This window comes from Prosopis cineraria, unplaced genomic scaffold (assembly GCF_029017545.1).
Source record: "Prosopis cineraria cultivar Desert tree isolate PC_DT_omini unplaced genomic scaffold, ASM2901754v1 PC6, whole genome shotgun sequence".
In the NCBI taxonomy this organism is placed as follows: Eukaryota; Viridiplantae; Streptophyta; class Magnoliopsida; order Fabales; family Fabaceae; genus Prosopis; species Prosopis cineraria.
Window position 1 is genome coordinate 27,384,278 of NW_026555337.1, and position 17,222 is coordinate 27,401,499.

A 17,222-nucleotide genomic window follows, 5' to 3' on the forward strand; every position below is an offset into this window, starting at 1 on the left:
TGGCATCATTTATGGGCCAAAAAGGGAGAGAATAATCAAATCATAAATGAGAATATTCTTACTTAGGGTATTCCCTTTGATCCAATGAGAGGAAGCCATCTATTTGAGCATGTGAAAAGTGTGTATCTCACCCTAGCTTTTTTTTTTTCTTTTTGTTTTATTTTTGCCCATTGAGTAGCTGAATACATGCACCCATTAGCTCCATTTCACCTAAGGAAGTAATCCTAGCCACCACACACAATCTCTCACCAATTCCTTCATTTGCATTTTACATTCTCTCTCTTGTTACTCATTTTCTCTCATTTTTCTAGTCATGGCAGCCCCTTTCTCTCCTTCATTTCTCTTCATCTAACCATTGGATCATCACCAAATCACTCCTATTCTTCTCCTCACACTTCCCTCTACACATATCCTTACCACTTGATCATCCATTTCAGGCTTCATTCTCTACTTGGTTTCATAGAGAGGTTTGGCCAATTTGAGCTTTTCATAGAGGACTTGAAGAACTTAAAAGGCAAAATAATTTTGCGTGCTTGGAGGAGGATGAAAGCTCAATGAACCATTTAGGTCTTCAATTTTGTAATCCTTTTATTTTTGTCTTAATTTTTCTCCCTTAATAGACTTGTCAGACCATAATATTGGATTGCTATGTCCTGGCTTTACAACCATAATCTTGGTTGACATTTATGTATGGAGATTGATTTGATTATTGTTAAATTTTATTTGATATGTTGAGCTATATATTTCATCCACTCTTGAATGTGTCATAATTTTGATTGTTCTTGAATGTTTTAATCTAGCTTATACTTTATTATAATCTTGAGGAGGGTTTGTTGGGCTTGCTTGTAATCTACCATAATTTTAGGGGTCATTTCAGTTGTAAAGAGCTGAACATACTTGGTGAAATTTTCCATTAATTACCTAACTCGGGCCTAAAACTAAATTAGGGAGTTGAATTGGGCTCTAGAATCCTAGGCTTAATTAGGGTCCCTAGTGAAGTTAAGTTGCTAGAGAGAATTATCCTAGTGGCTTCATAATTTAGTTAGGAAGAAAAGAATTAAGGGTGGCTAATTTACATGTCATAAGTGGTTAGGATTTGATCATTAATCTAACTCCAAGTACCCTATTCCATCTTATTTTCACAAACTCATTAGCTTAAGTTTTTAGGTCTTAATTAGGTTAATTAGGATTTAGTTTAAATCAATTAAAATCAATCAACTCTTGGGATTTTTATTTTAATTTAATTGCATTAAGAAGCTCTAGATTTAATCTTTAAACATCTCTTTGAGAAATGACTAGGTTGCCACTATGCTATATAGTTGATTAATCTAGTTTAAATTGCTAAGTGTGCGATCGCTTAGTTCAATTTTTGACCCCGTTGCCAAGGAGGTTGTTTTGGATTGAATTTTTGTGTTTCTTGGTGCTTCACTCTCATTTTCATCTCTTCCATCTTGCTTCCATATCATTACATTTGCATCACTTCATTCTTTTTCACATTTCCATTCATTTCCACATACTTTCACTTTGTTTTCCTATTTTGAGTCTTTTTGAGTTTTGTTGTGTTTTAGTTAATGTGAGTGATTTTCATGTGATATTTGGTTTTTATAGTCCTCTCCATGTTTTCATTTTCAGGTAATTTTTTTATATTTTTAAGTAAAAAACTTACAAAATTATTTTCGTCTTAGTTATTGTCTTGAAATTTCACTATTGCTGGAATTTTTTTGAATTTTGCCTAGAAAATTCAAGAACCCACATATTTTGAGTTTTTTAGGGCCAGTGAACATTTTTAATAGATTTTGCTATTAGACCTCGGGAAATGTGGCTAAGTTCAATCATCTTCAATGACTTTTCAATTTTTTAGTGTTTTTGTAATTTTCAATTATTTTTTATGTGTTTCTTTGTTTTGAGTGTTTTATTTGAATTGGAGCTGTCCAAAGTATTAATTGCACTCCCAAGTTCTTATATTTTGCATCCAATTTAAGTTTTGTATAAGGATTAGTCATTTTCTTAGTTTCTATTTTCATTTATGTGTTTCTTTTTTTTGTCGCATTTTTGTTGTTGCTTGAATTTGTTTGAGTGTTGTTGCTTGTTTTCTTTGATTTGGGGCATTTTTTTGGTCCATGAAGAGGGGAAAACCATCCCTTTTAGCTCCCTTAAATCTTGAAATTGAGCATACAATTAGGCAACTTAGGAGGTTACATTTGCATCAAAACAATCATATAGTTTTTGATCAAGTCATGGAAAATTTTACAAAAGTTGAGGATGAGAATCCAACCCATAATCATAATCATATGCATGAGGGAAAGGGTAATGGTGAGAGGAATGGTGAGAATTTTATGGATAATGGGAATAACAATGGATTAAAAAATGAAGAGAGGTCAATTAGGCAAGTTACGCAACCATATTAGGATGAAAATCCCTATGGTTTGTATGTAGCTACTCATAGTCTAGATTTTGAACTTAAACCCTCTTTGTTAAATGCCCTACCTAAATTTCATAACCTTCCTAGTGAAGATTACCATAGGTTCCTCTCATCTTACTTCCATGTTTACAATAATATAAAACCCCCATATGTTAGAGTAGAAGAAGTGTAAGCCAAGGCTTTTGTCTTCGCTCTTGAGGGCAATGCTAAGGAATGGTACTTTAAAAGTTCACACTTAGGCTGAATTGAGATGTTTGTTCCTTGAAAAGTTCTTCCCCAATTCTAAATTTTCAAATTTTAAGAAAAACATTTATACTATTTTGTAAGGGGAGGATGAGACATTATATGAGTATTGGAATTGATTTCAAGGGTTGTTAGCTAAATGCCCTCATCTTATAACCATACTAGTGTTGCACATCTCTCACAAGCTCCTATGTCTTTTGCATCTTATGGCCAAGTTCATAATGTTGGCATGTCTAACGCATTGGTCCCTTATTATTGTACCATTTGTGATTCCTCTACACATCTTGAATCCAATTGCCTTCATCAAGTTTAGCAGGTAAATTCCATGTATGGGAGATCACAATATGGTTAAAGACAATTCCAAAATCAAGGGATGATTTCAAACACATATAATCTTAATTCGAGGAACCATCTAAATTTCTCTTATGCCAACAAGGGGAATGGTTTGCAAGAGGAGGACTTTCTAACTCATAAGGTTGAAACTTTAACCATAGTGGACCAAGCTTTGGTTTTGGTCAAGGAGGTAATTTCTTTCAATCCTAAAATTCCCTATGGTAAGCAATTAGTCCTAGTTGAATCTACTTCCTCTTCTAGACCTAATAAGGTTGATGTTTTGAGAAATAAAATAAGTGCTAAATTTGATGCTCTTAAAGATGTTATTACCAATCAAATGACTTCTCTTGCTAACGCTCTTAGTGCAGCACAAGCAAAGAACCTCACTCTTCCTAGTAACATTGTGGCTAATCCTAAAGCCAACATTAATGCCATAACATTGAGAAGTGGTAAGGAAGTGGGAGAATCATCTAACTAAGGCTAAGAAGAGGGAGGACGTTGAACCTATACTTCAAGAGGTTTAGCCTCATGGTAAAACTTTTAACCCTACTCTTTTTGTTACAAATAGTATGCCCTCTTGTTGTGAGGATGATGAGACCATTGAATATATTGTTTGTGAGCCACCTCCAACTAAGAAAGAGAAGCATAGCTATTTGGCCAAGATAGATAAACCAAGCAATGAGCTTGTGCTAAATAAGGAGAAAGCTTGTGCTAAATAAGGAAGAGGAGAGGCCAAGCCTTAAGTTGATGAAGATATTGTCTTTTTCCTCAAGCAATGAGGATTCCAAGGAAAGAAAAGGGACAAGACAATGAGGTATATGAGCTCTTTAATAAAATTCATATGAATGTATCTTTGCTTGATTTAGTGAAAAATGTCCTTAAACATGCTAAGTTTTTAAAAGATTGTTGTACTAATAAAAGAAAATTTACTCCAAATACTATGGTGAAACTTTCTTCTTCCATTAGTGCCATAGTAAAAACCTAATTGCCAATTAGATGTGAAGATTCGGAGTCATTTACAATTCCTTGCAAAATTAGTGAATTGTAATTTTCACATGCTTTGATTGACTTGGGTACTGCTATTCATGTGATGCCTTTATCCATTTATAAAGCTGTTGGCTTGAATTGCATGTGCCTTACAAAAATGATTTTCCAATTAGTTGATAGGACACCAAGGCACCCATATGGAAAAGTTGAGGATGTTTTGGTTGGAGTTAGAAAATATGCCTTTCCCTACTAATGTTTATGTTCTTGACATGTCTAAAGAGAGTAGTGGGGAGGATATTTTGACACTTGGTAGACTTTTATGAGTATTGCTCACACTTTGATTGATATAGATTAAGGTAAACTTATCTTGAGGTATGGTAAGGATTCTACTGCTTTTAATATTTATAAGGCTATTAAGCATCCCTATGAGGATTACTCACTCTTGGGTGTGAGTGCTATTGAAATTGTTATTGAAGATGTTTTAAATGTTGTTTTAAAAAATGCTTTGCTTATTAGCTCTTATCCTCTTAAATCTCTTCCATTGCCTTGCTCTTACATTGATGGGTATTCTTGCTTTTCTTATGAGAAAGTTTAATTGTTTCTCTTTTGGTGACATTGATATAGGTGTTATTCTTAACTCACTTGGTCTTGAGAGAGGTATTATTTCTTGTTCCCATATAGGTGAAAAGTCTATGGCTAAATTACATGGTCAACCTCCACTAGAACTTTATGTGGCTTGGCTTTCCAAGTTATTGGAGGTTGATTATGCATGCTTAAAGGACAAAGTTGTAGCTATATTGACCTTGCTTGAGGATGAAGATAAAGAAGGAAAGGCCAAGTTAAAGAATATTACAAATGAAGTAAACTCAATTGTACCCTACAAAAAAGGTGTGATGGCTGAGATACATAGAGGCTTTGAACTCACAAGTTGCTACCATCAAGCATTGAACCTCTTACCTTAGAGCTTTAGCCATTGCCAAGCAACTTGAAATATGTTTTTTTTTCTTGAGGATGAGAAACTTCCTATTATCCTTTTTAACCCTCTTGCTAAAAAAGAAGAGCATGCTTTACTTGATGTGCTTAAATGTAATATGCTTGCTATTAGTTGATGGTCATTGGCAGATATTCCTATGATTGATCCACATGTTTGCACATACAAAATTTTCTTAGAAGATAATGCTAAACCTATTAAACAACCTCAAAGCAGGCTTAACCCTTTGATTTTATATATTGTGTAAAAAGAGTTGTGAAACTTTGAGTGCTATTATTATTTACCCCATAGCTAATAGTGAGTGGGTTTTACCAACCCAAGTTGTTCCTAAGAAACGGAGAACTGTTGTAACAGATAAAAAGGGTGAGTTAGTTCCTACTAGGGTTCAAAATTCATGGAGAGTGTGTATAGATTATAAAAAGTTGAATGATGTGAATAGAAAGGATCATTTTCCACTTCCTTTCATTAACCAAATGCTTGAAAGCCTTTCTTGTGAGACACATTACTATTTCCTTGATGGGTTTAGTGGGTACTTTCAAATACCTATTACCCTACATGACTAAGAAAAGACCACATTCACTTGTCCCTTTGGCTTATTTATTTATAAGAGAATGTCATTTGGTTTATGTAATGCTCCTAGTACTTTTCATAGATGCATATTGTTGATTTTCTGTGATTTCATTGAAGATTGCAAGGTAGTGTTTATGGATGATTTTACTATTTATGGTGACTCTTTTGATGCTTGTTTGTATTTTTTGGACAAAGTTTTGAAAAGATGTATTGAAAAGAAACTTGTGTTGAATATTGAAAAATGCCATTTCATGGTTAATAAGGGTGTTGTTTTGGGTCACTTGATTTCATCCAAAGGAATTGAGGTTGATAAAGATAATGTAAAAGTCATTGCATCTTTGCTTTACCCTACTTATGTTAAAGATGTTAGATCTTTCTTGGGTCATGCTAGTTTTTATAGGAGGTTCATTAGGGACTTTAGCAAAATTTATCTTTCTATGTCTAAGTTGTTGCAAAAAGATGTGTCTTTTGTATTTGATGAGAAATGCAAAAACAACTTTGATACTCTTAAGAGCATGCTTATTTCCCCTCTTATCTAAAAGGCACTTAATTGGGATTTTCCTTTTGAATTGTCTTGTGATGCATCTCATTTTGTTATGGGAGCTATGTTAGGTTAGAAATGTGATAAACTATCTTATGTTATTGCCTATGCTTCTAGAACTTTAGATGCTACATAAATTCACTACACCATTATTGAGAAGGAACTGTTTATAATTGTGTTTGCATTGTATAAGTTTAGATCCACTTGTTGAATTCAAAGGCTATTGTTTTCACTGACTGTGTGCTATTAAGTCTTTGTTTAAAAAGACATATTCAAATCCAAGATTGATAAGATGGGTCATTCTCATGTAAGAGTTTGATCTTGAAATCAAGGACTGAAGTGGATCCACCAATCAAGTGGCTAACCTTCTCTCTAGAGTTCCTAACTTGGAAGAAAGCATGGTAAACTTTAACCTTAACCTTTGTGATGCATTCCTTGATGAGATCCTTAATGCTATATTTACTCACATGCTATGGTATGCACATGTGGCTAATTTCATTGAGTATGGTACTTTTTCACCTTGCTTATCTCGATTTCAAAAAGAGAAAATCAAGAGGGAATCTAGATATTACATTTAGGATCCTCCATTCTTGTCACGCATTTGCTATGATGATGTGATTAAAAGATGCACTGATGAGCATGAAGAAAAATCCATACTTGTATTTTGTTATGACTATGTGTGAGGGGGTCATTTTAGTCAAGACATCTAGGAAGGTCTTAGATTGTGAGTTTTATTGGCCTACTTTGTTTAAAGACTCCTATGCTTTCTGTAAGTCATGCTTGAAATGTCAACAACAGGCTATTTAGGGGAAGAAACATGAGATGCCACAAAATCTCATATTGTTTTATGAAGTAGTTGATGTATAGGACATTTCCCTGACTATATTGGTTTTGAATACATCTTACTTTATATGGATTATATTTCTAAATGAATTGAAGCTATTACCATGAGAACATGTGATTTAAAGGTTGTCATAAAGTTTTTAAAGTTTCATATCTTTTGCAGGTATGGAGTGCCAAAGGCATTGATAACTGATCAAGGTTCCTACTTTTGTAACAAGTGGATGGATTCTTTGTTGAAAAAGTATGGAGTTTACCATAAGGTTGCTACACGTCATCACTTACAAACAAATGGACAAGCCGAGATCTCTAACAGAGAAATGAAGAATATTTTAGCCAAGGTTTTGTTCACACAAATAGAAAAGATTGGTCTCTCTATCTTGATGATGCTCTTTAGGCTTATAGTGTTAGGAGAAGATTAAACTAATTACCATACTAACAACTGATCTTTAATCAAATATTTTATTTGAAAAACTTTGATAAAAAACTTGTTTGTAAAATCATCAAAATCATAATGCATCAGAGCAATACGCAGTGGAAATAAATCATATACATTCATCTCAATCATTGCATGCATGACAAACCACAAAATTAAGTTGGAAAAATAGGCCATGCGCCATAGCGTGCAGTACATACATTGTAGCATGTGGCACAGAGCCACACGCCCAAGCTTTTTATGACATATGCTGCGGCATGAGACACCATGCATCATAGCGCGCTAGTTTGAAATTTCTGCTATCATTTTAATAGCAAAGTGAACTTCTAACGTGTGTCGTTTCCATATATAACATTCGAGCAGAGTGATTCAAGCGCTCACACAAAGTTTATCTCATAAGCTAGCTAATGAGATAGGTTTGAAAATGATCTAATAGTTCGATTGAAATTTGAACACCCAAGTGCAAAAAGTTACTTTATATAAAAATTTCATGCACCCAAGTGTTCAAATTAATCCTTTTCTTTCATTAGACCACACAAGGCCTTAAATCAAGTCCAAAAGAACCTATTATACCTGATTGACTATAGCATAACATATATATACACACATATCAAAATTTGACCCCTCAACAGTCAATTTCTACATTTCTCAACTTTTATAATTTAACATATTTTAGCCTACTTAGCCCTTTTCACACCAAAATCATATCTATTCATATCCATAACATAATCACAACTCAATCTTAGCCCCAAATTACTCATTTCATCATAATTTCATACATGGGTTAAGATTCACCAAAATTTACAACATTACCACAAATCTCTACATTTCCCATAACACATAACTCAAACATTCAAATCATGTATGCAATCCTATGGCAACTTTTATATATATATATATATATATAATTCACACTAAATCAATTTATTACACAAACTTATAGCTTCCACACGACTACTGCACCACTATTGTAATGACCTAAAAAAAATCTCCCAATTGATATTTTATTCAAATTGATTTTGTAAAAAGTGGAGAGTGGTAGTTTAAGTGAAACTTATATTAATAACTTTCTTGAAGGTCTAGAGTTTGAATTTTACTAAGCAAAATTTGGTTTTATTTTGTTTTAAATTATAGAAAAATTTTATGCCCTCTCTTGTAAATTTTCTTATGCCTTTCTTGTAATTTCTCTATTTTTTCTTTTCTCTAGATTTTTATATCTCTTGTGTGTAGAAACAGAGCATTCAGCTATCTCATATTTTTTTTCCTTTTTTCTCTTCTCTTTTTCGTCTAATTTCATTGGGTTTTCACCATCATCTATTCCTCTTGTTCTTTCCATTGATTTACTTTCTTTCCCTTCAATTTCTTCTCTTTACTATCACTATTTCATAGCTGGAAGTGTTAGGTTGTTGTATTTTCTCTCGTGTTCATTGTTCTTTGCCTCTTCTTTGTTTTGTGGTTGATTGAAGGTAAAGGTGCGTCTGTGCTTTTAGCTTTCATCTTTCCTTTAGGTGTTGGAAGTGTGTGCATATATACATAAGTTTTGTTCCTTTCCCTTATTGTTCACTTGTTTCTATTAGGTGAAGTAGCTGAATCTCTCCCTCTCTCCTACTCTATTGTGTGGTTGACAGAAGTATATGTGTATGTGCGTGATCAGTCTTTCTTCCTTCTTCATCCATTTTCACTACTAAAAGTTACATGTATGTGTGTATGGTAGCTTGATTCCTTATGTTTGCTAACTGAAATTTCTAGCCTCCCTCCTTTTTGTTCATGTACAAGACTAAAGTTTTTCTCTATTGCTTCTTCAATGCAGGATATGAGCTGATTCATAATTGTTGCGATTAAGTTTTGTTATGGTGAGTTGCCGATTTTTCCTTCCTCTGAGTTCTATAACAGCACCGAGCCATCCTTCCCTGCTTTGGCTGAATTATGGCATTTTGCTAATAATATATATATATATATATATATTTGAGTTTGAGTTGTAATTTTTGTTGAGGCTGTGTATGATTTTAGTTGGTGATAAGCTGAATGTTGGTTTTAGAATTAACGTTGGAAGTTGATTAATTGGTTGAATGGTTGTTGGGAGCTAAATTTGAATGCACTCAAGATGTTTGTGAAAATGCTTGAAAGAAGAAATTGGTAGAAATAATGTTGCTAAATTAGAATCCTAAGGTAGATTATGTTAAAGTAAGTGATGATTGTGGTATTTAATTGAGTTTTAAGAAGGTACAAAAGAGGTGGAAATATTTTCCCTCATTTGAGTTGGGTTGTGAATAAGTTAGTTAATTGATAATGAGTTTATAGATTGTATATTTTAGGTTGTGATGTTTGAAAATTGAATTTGAATGTTCACCAAGTATTAGAAAATTACATGATAAATGACTCTAAGGTTGTAATTTTTGTTAGGAAGTTAAGAGCATCATTAGAAGTAAAGTGAAAAGTAAGAGAAGTAAATTTTAGAATTTTGGGAAAACTTTTAGGTGAGTGGGTAGCATTCTGAATGAATTTCTAGTAAAGTGTTTACAAAATTCCTTTTTTTAAATTTTACTATTATTTCTTTATAAATTTTACAAAATATTCTTACAAATCTATTTTCTAACAATCATTTTATTATTGATAATGTGTTGATTTTATTGACTTATATTGTTGATAAGTAATGATTGAAATGGATATACGACAAATGGTATTTTTTCTTAGAAGTAGTTTAATTACTTAATTGTGCGTTGATATTTTTTTTTAATGCAATGATTTGTATTTGGAGGAAATGATAATAAATTTGAGCATTGGAAAATAATAATTGAACAATGTTTAAAAATGATAATTTTGAAACTATTTTCATGCTCCATACACGCTTGGTTTTAATTAAAGGGGATTGAGTTCAAGACGTTGGTTGCTAATGACAATTCCGTTAGCCCTTGGTGTGCCATGGTACACCTAGCTAACAGAGTGTTTGTAGGAGATGCTAGCTTTTTGTGCAAGCTAACGCATGTGGAATGGAAGGATGGATATCCGTGAGTATTGTACTCACGCTTGTTTCGTGGCTTATGTCACGCTTGTTTCATAGCTTCCAACCGCGCTTAATTAGTTATTTACCCTTATGGACTGTGTGTCCATGCTTGTTTGTTATTTACTCTCGTGGATTATGTGTCCACGCTTCTTATTCATTCTGATAAAGCCCTCCTAAATTTAAGTTAAAATTTATTATTTCTATGTTAATTCTTTAAAATGCATTCTACTTAAGTGTACCATTAATTGAAATTTTTATATCCTATGCGCATTACAAATTTTAATAAATTTATATTGTTTCAATAGTATTATTTAAATTTCACAATCATATTATGGAGAAACTTCTTCTTGTTGAGAAACTTATTCTTCATTATTAATTTATGTATATGTTTCGTTACTTCATTAAATCGTTTTAAAGTAAGTCTGTCAGTTCCATTTTATTAAATGTTTTCAAATTATAATGCTAATTGGAATGCTACTCACTCCAAAAAAAATTTTGGTCTTAGATATTATAACTAACCCTGTACATCCTGGTGATCATTGAGGGGTAGTATTGCTTTTTGGATAGTAGGATACTCTTTGACCATTCATTTTGATGTAATTATGTATTATATTAAAATTATAATTTTAGCGCTCCACGTATATCATAGTTAAGTCCTGGTCTTTTTTTAATATTGTAAAATGTGTTGGTGTGAAGCTAAGCTCTTTTTTAGATTGGCTGATAGGTTATATTATTGTAAAAATTTTAAGAGATCTAATTATAGGCGAGATTCTGTCAAAATTTTTACAAAAAGGTTAAAACTTTATGAATTTTTAATTTAGATGTAAATTATATCATTATTTTGAATTAATTTTTTAGTTATTTAAGGCTTATGGAATGTGAGTTTATCTCATATTCTGTATCGATCATACTCTCAGTATTGGGGTGTGACAACTATACCGGTCTAGACTCTTTTTGACTATAAAATATAACCACAAGAGTGAGATAAAAATTGCAATAATAGAATAACTCAATCTTATTGACTATCACATGCAACTATATGAGGGTAAAGCATATATACCATTAAACATAACATATATTACAAGTTTTACTTAAATCACATCAATGTTTTACATTTCGTCTCTTTATACCACTTTTCACTACTTTACTAACACACGCAACATATAACATGATCACTACCGATCAAACCTCCAAATCACCCCAACATGAAGCCATAGGCTTGTCTTATACCAATGTACACTCTCATTGGCCTCAAGCTCACCTTCAATGGTAGAATCACCTAGCCAAATGTGTTCTATCTTACTTTCAAACTATGGTTTTGCCTAATACACACACTGGGGTATCGTTGACTCCAACACCATATTATACAGATACTAAGGAGTCCCAAATCTCTAACACCATATCTCAATAAGTGTTAAAGAGATCATCTCCAACACTATACCTTAAAAGGCACTAAGAGGGTATAATTCTCCAACACTACACCTTGTTGGGCACTAAGGAGAATATGCCATATGGTTTTATTACCACCTCTCTACTCAAGTGAACTCCCACCCCTATGATCATGCTTTTCGAATCATTGTAGGTTCTAATTTACCACTTTACTCATATATATATATATATATATATGTACACATTTTCATATCAAATTACACAAATTTCATGACTTGTTTTAACCAAAATCTCATTTATGCAATAAACACTTAATGCAATAAAACATGCTCAATTCAAAACTATTTCATGCTTTATATTGCTTACTCATACACAGTTACAACAAATAGTCAAACAAAGAAAATTATTCAGTTACCTTAACCCTTTTGTCACTAGAAATGTTACCCATGGATTTTAATTACCACAACAGCTCATTGTAAGCTTCCTTTCTCAACTCACACACTCAATATGTTAATATGAACACATTTGACATAATTTAGTCATTTAGTCCAATTTGACCAAAAGTACATGTTTACTACTTATGTCTATATTTAGCTGTCTATTCTTTTTCACTTATCCATTATAAGTCTATTACTACTCGATTATTACTTTACATCACCTCAATAGGTCTCATTTTACTCAAACAAGATTTCCACTCTAATTTCCTCTTGAATTAAGGTCAAATCAAGCCTACGAGTTCAAAACTCTATCATTCAACCCTAAACCAATCATAAAGCTGCAATTTAACTCTTGAAAACCTTTTTAATACTATTAGGCAAGAATCAAACCCCTAAAATTTCACCGATTCAATTTCACTATAACTCATATTCAAAGAAATTTGGGTATAATGGAAGGTAAGAGTTATACGTAGCTTACCTCTGAGTTACTGATCAAAAGCACTTCTACAGCTCTGAAATATCTTGCCCTAACACACCCTCGCTTTTCTCTTCTCCCTTTCGTGTGTTTCTAATTTCTCTTTTATAAAATTTCTAAAATTTCACAACTTAAGAAGTCACTTTCTAGTCTATGTGCTACGGCGCATGTAGCATAAGTCGCGGTGCATGGCACAATGAGAATAATTCTTACCACATGCACTTACTTTAACCCAAAAAGTGATCATTCCACCTGTATCTGTTCATACAACATCCTAAAGACATAAATCATCAACTAACCATCAAAATCTCTAGTCCTACACTAATTACCACTTTACCTCTGATTAACAGATAATCATTGGAGTAAGAAATTCAAGATGTTACATATAGAATTGCCTTTAAGACCCCTGTAAGGATGTCTCCCTTTAGCAGTCTATGGAAAAGCATGCCACCTTTTGGTTGAGATAGAGCATAAAGATTAGGTATGTGTTGTGTGTCAAAGCTTTCATTTTGTCTACGCAAGCATGGTTTTGGTTTTCTCTTGTTCTGAGCTAGTCCTTCTATTCTTCATGTCATCCAAACTTGTCAAAAAAAATTCATTTGAGATTTACCTTGAATTTTCAATTGCCCGAACATAATGCTCTTCAAATATTTCATGTAAATTAATCCATGAATAGAGTTGGGTGTGCCAAAATTACATGTTATGTGTATCAAATTTCATATAAAATGAATACAACCTTCTTGTGCCCCTACTTACCTTCCATGTTAACCATTATGTGACACCATGTAAAATAATATGTGATCATGCTAACATGCTTATGATCATGCTAACACACATGATTACGTTGTGATTGAATTGTCTTCAATGTCAAGTAAAACCTGACCCTATCTTATACAATTGTCTAAGACTTGTACTCTATACATTTTACAATTGGAAATCATGGTTAAGGAAATGGTTGCATATCATTCAAGGCCTAATGGATTGCATATTTATTTACATCAGTTGAAAAATAAAGGCAAGGTAAAGGGTCTAAAAAATGTTACAGTAGATCCTGGTCTAGTAGGTTGGTTAGATATACTTGTATCCTTCCATCCAACTTTAAACATAAAACTCACCCAACTTAAGCCTTTTTTCTATTGTAATTATGACCTGATTAATTTTTCTAATGAGTTTATGCCCTCTTTCATTTGGATTTATTTGACATAGCTCCCCCATCTCTTGTTTGCAAGTGTTTTCCTAATTTTAGAAATGTCCTCTTTCATTTCGATTCATTTAATGCTATCATCACTCGTATGCAAGAAATTAATGATGTTGGTCTTTTTGATGAATGTAATCAGCAAACTTGGTAAACATGTAACACTTTCAACTGGTTGCCTTTTTGAGGATTTTAGAAATGTTGTTAACACCATTATCTCACTTATTAGTGAAAGATCTTGAGCACAAAGACAAAGGTAGATTGTATTAAATGCCTTGAAAGATCTTCTACCTGAACTTGAGTCCATGAATACTATTGATTACAAGTCCATGAGAAAGGTTGTAGATGATACTTTTATGTTAGGCTAGGCTGACACTCAAGAGGGGGGTGAATTGGGTGACACTTAAAACTGTTAAAAACTTGAAAAGAGTGAAGAGTTAAAGAATGAAGGAAGAAGATGACATATTAAGTTTTATATTGCTTCAGCCACAAACTTGGCCTACATCTAGTTCTCAAGATCACACAAGATTTAATGGGAGCTTGCCACCACAGTATAACTTTTAAGACTAATCCTGTCTCGATTTACTTCACACACCTTGCTACAAGCACCAGCAAGTTGTTACAACACTTGAAAAATTCCTTTTCAAGATTTCTAAGAAGATAACAAAAGCTTTTTGCATGAAACTCTTATAAAGAGTGGATGAGAATACAAATGAAAGCTTTTGAGAGATTTTCACAATTTTTTTCAAGAATAATGAATGAACGCAATGCATAAAATCACAATTTAAAAGCTCTTTAAATGCACAAATGATAATTTGTTCACTTAAAGATCATTTGTCTCTGTTTTAGTTCAAAATGAATCATATATATAGTTTTTAGAACTTAAAAGACTATTGGAATAGTAATTTTATCTATTGGTGCATTGTCATGTGAGTAATTGGTATAATCACATGTGATTTTACATTGATAAAGTTTCACAAAACAGATTGGGACAGATCATGCGTGAGCACCTTGTCTTCTTATGTGTGGTTTTGCATTTTTGAGTAACCATTCAGTTCTGTGTGCTTAATCACTTGTGGTGCCTCATTACTCTCTCACGTGATTTAACACTTGTGAATATATATTTAGTTCTGGATACTAAAACTCATAAGGTACTGTATTTCTATTTCATATGGTTTTGCACTTATGAATATACTAACATATCAAGGTGCTAAAAGTTGTGAGTGCACCACTTGCTCTCACATGTGGTTTTGCACATAATGAACTATCATCAATTTTGTGTAACAAATCACACATGGAACCCCTACTCTCTCACGCATAAAATAGCTGGTAGAATTCCAAAGCCATTCAATGTGATCAAAACTCACATGGAACTAGAAACATATCATGCATGAAATTGCAAGCACTAATGCATCAACTTGTCTGATGCATATTCACATGTGGAACAAAGCACAACTCAAGCAATATTTTTCATGATCAAGAGATGTGGATCCGTGAATCAAATATCATAATGTGAACAATTTTAGCTTGATTTGAGAAATTTTAAGACTCAACAAAATAAAGTGTGATTGTTCAACAAGTGACAAATCAAGCATAGCTATCATCAATCTCACGCATAGTTTTACACTTTGTCACAATACAATGAAGAATAGGTGCTAAAACTTGCATAGACAATGAAACCTTTCACGTGTGGTTTTACATGCAGAGACAAAGCATAAGGCAACATACAACACAAGTGCTTAATCACGTGTGAAGCACTTCTTTACACTCACGTCATTTAGCTATCAATGTGTCTAACATGCAAAAACTCATGAGTGACTTATAGAAGCATGCATGATTTTATCTATTCACTATAAAAACTTTTTCTGTAAAGAACCATACACAAGAGGGCCATTTTTTGCAAGCTTCAACATACTTAGATAAGTCTTAATACATATAAAACAGACATATGATGCATCGATTTAGTGATTAAGAAAAGTAATTAAGCTCTCTAAGTTTTTACATTGAATTTAAGAGAATTTAAATTACTTATCCTAAACTTCTTCATCTTCTTTGGATTCTTTATGCTTTTAAGGTTTTGTCTTCATCTATGATTCTTTATTTCTGCACACACAACAAATATCTCTTCTTTTGGTTTTGTACTCATCAAAATATATGTTCCAACATTTTGATCTGTTGAAAACTTTATGAGTTGACTATAAAGAATTTTGAGAACATGTTTAAGAGTTCATCAATTCTACATCTTCCTTAACTGAAGTGCAAAATTTTACTTAAAATGGCCTTTCTCTTAGAGAGCACATTTAGCATTATGAGGAGGAGAAGCTGATACTTTCTGGCATTTATGACAACTTTGTTTGAAGCATTCAGCATACTAAGGATTTGCTTGAAACATCTCAGCAACATAGTCAAGCCTTTCAAGAGGAGGCCTTTTGACTTAAGGAGATACTTCAAGGAATAGAATCTCAACAAACCTCTTGTGAGATAGAGTTCAAGAAGAGGGAGACTCATCTTCATAAGATCAATGCAAGTATGATAAAGGCTAAAGAAAGCTTAAAGATTCCAACAGAGCAAGTAGGCACTATAAGAACACTTAGTCAAGAGATAGAAGTAAAGCAACATGTAGCAAAGATAGCACTAGAGAAGTCCAAACTTAAATTAGGGAGATAACATTCAATATCTTAATATTTGTACAATCTACAAAAAGAACCTTAATTGACATGATTAACAAAAATTGAAGAATGCTAGCTAATGTATAAAAATATAAATTGGCCCTAGTGTTTGCCATCACATATATATAGTTTAAGTTGTGCTTTGCTTTTTATGCAGTGTCAATGAATTTTGTGTCCTTAATGAGGTCTTCTTTGTAACAGCAGAAGCTTGCTACATAAAAATAGTGGCCTACTCTTTTCTATAGAATGGTAACATCATTCTAATCATAATCCTTGTAACTATACTAGTAGTTCATCTTTTTCTTGGTTTGTATTTTGCACAACAACATACTAAAACCAATAGAAATATTATTCTTTCTTTCATATTTTAATTGCTCATAGTAATATGTAAAATTGAAAATTTAGTTGTCTTTCATGTAAAATTGTTGAATCCTCACATCAACTTTCAGTGCAACTATTACATGGAATATGTTGTGGATTACATGTAAATAAAATACACTAAGAGAAACCAGTATGAGTGCTCCTATAATTACCCAAAAAATACAACTAATTCAATGTAAATCAATAAAGGGAAAATTTTGTGAGCATGGCTGAGAAGCAATTTACATGTCTAGTAGATTACATGTAAAGTCATCACACAAAAAAGAAGCCCCTGTCAGTCACCAAGAATTGTATAAAAATGATTAAGGA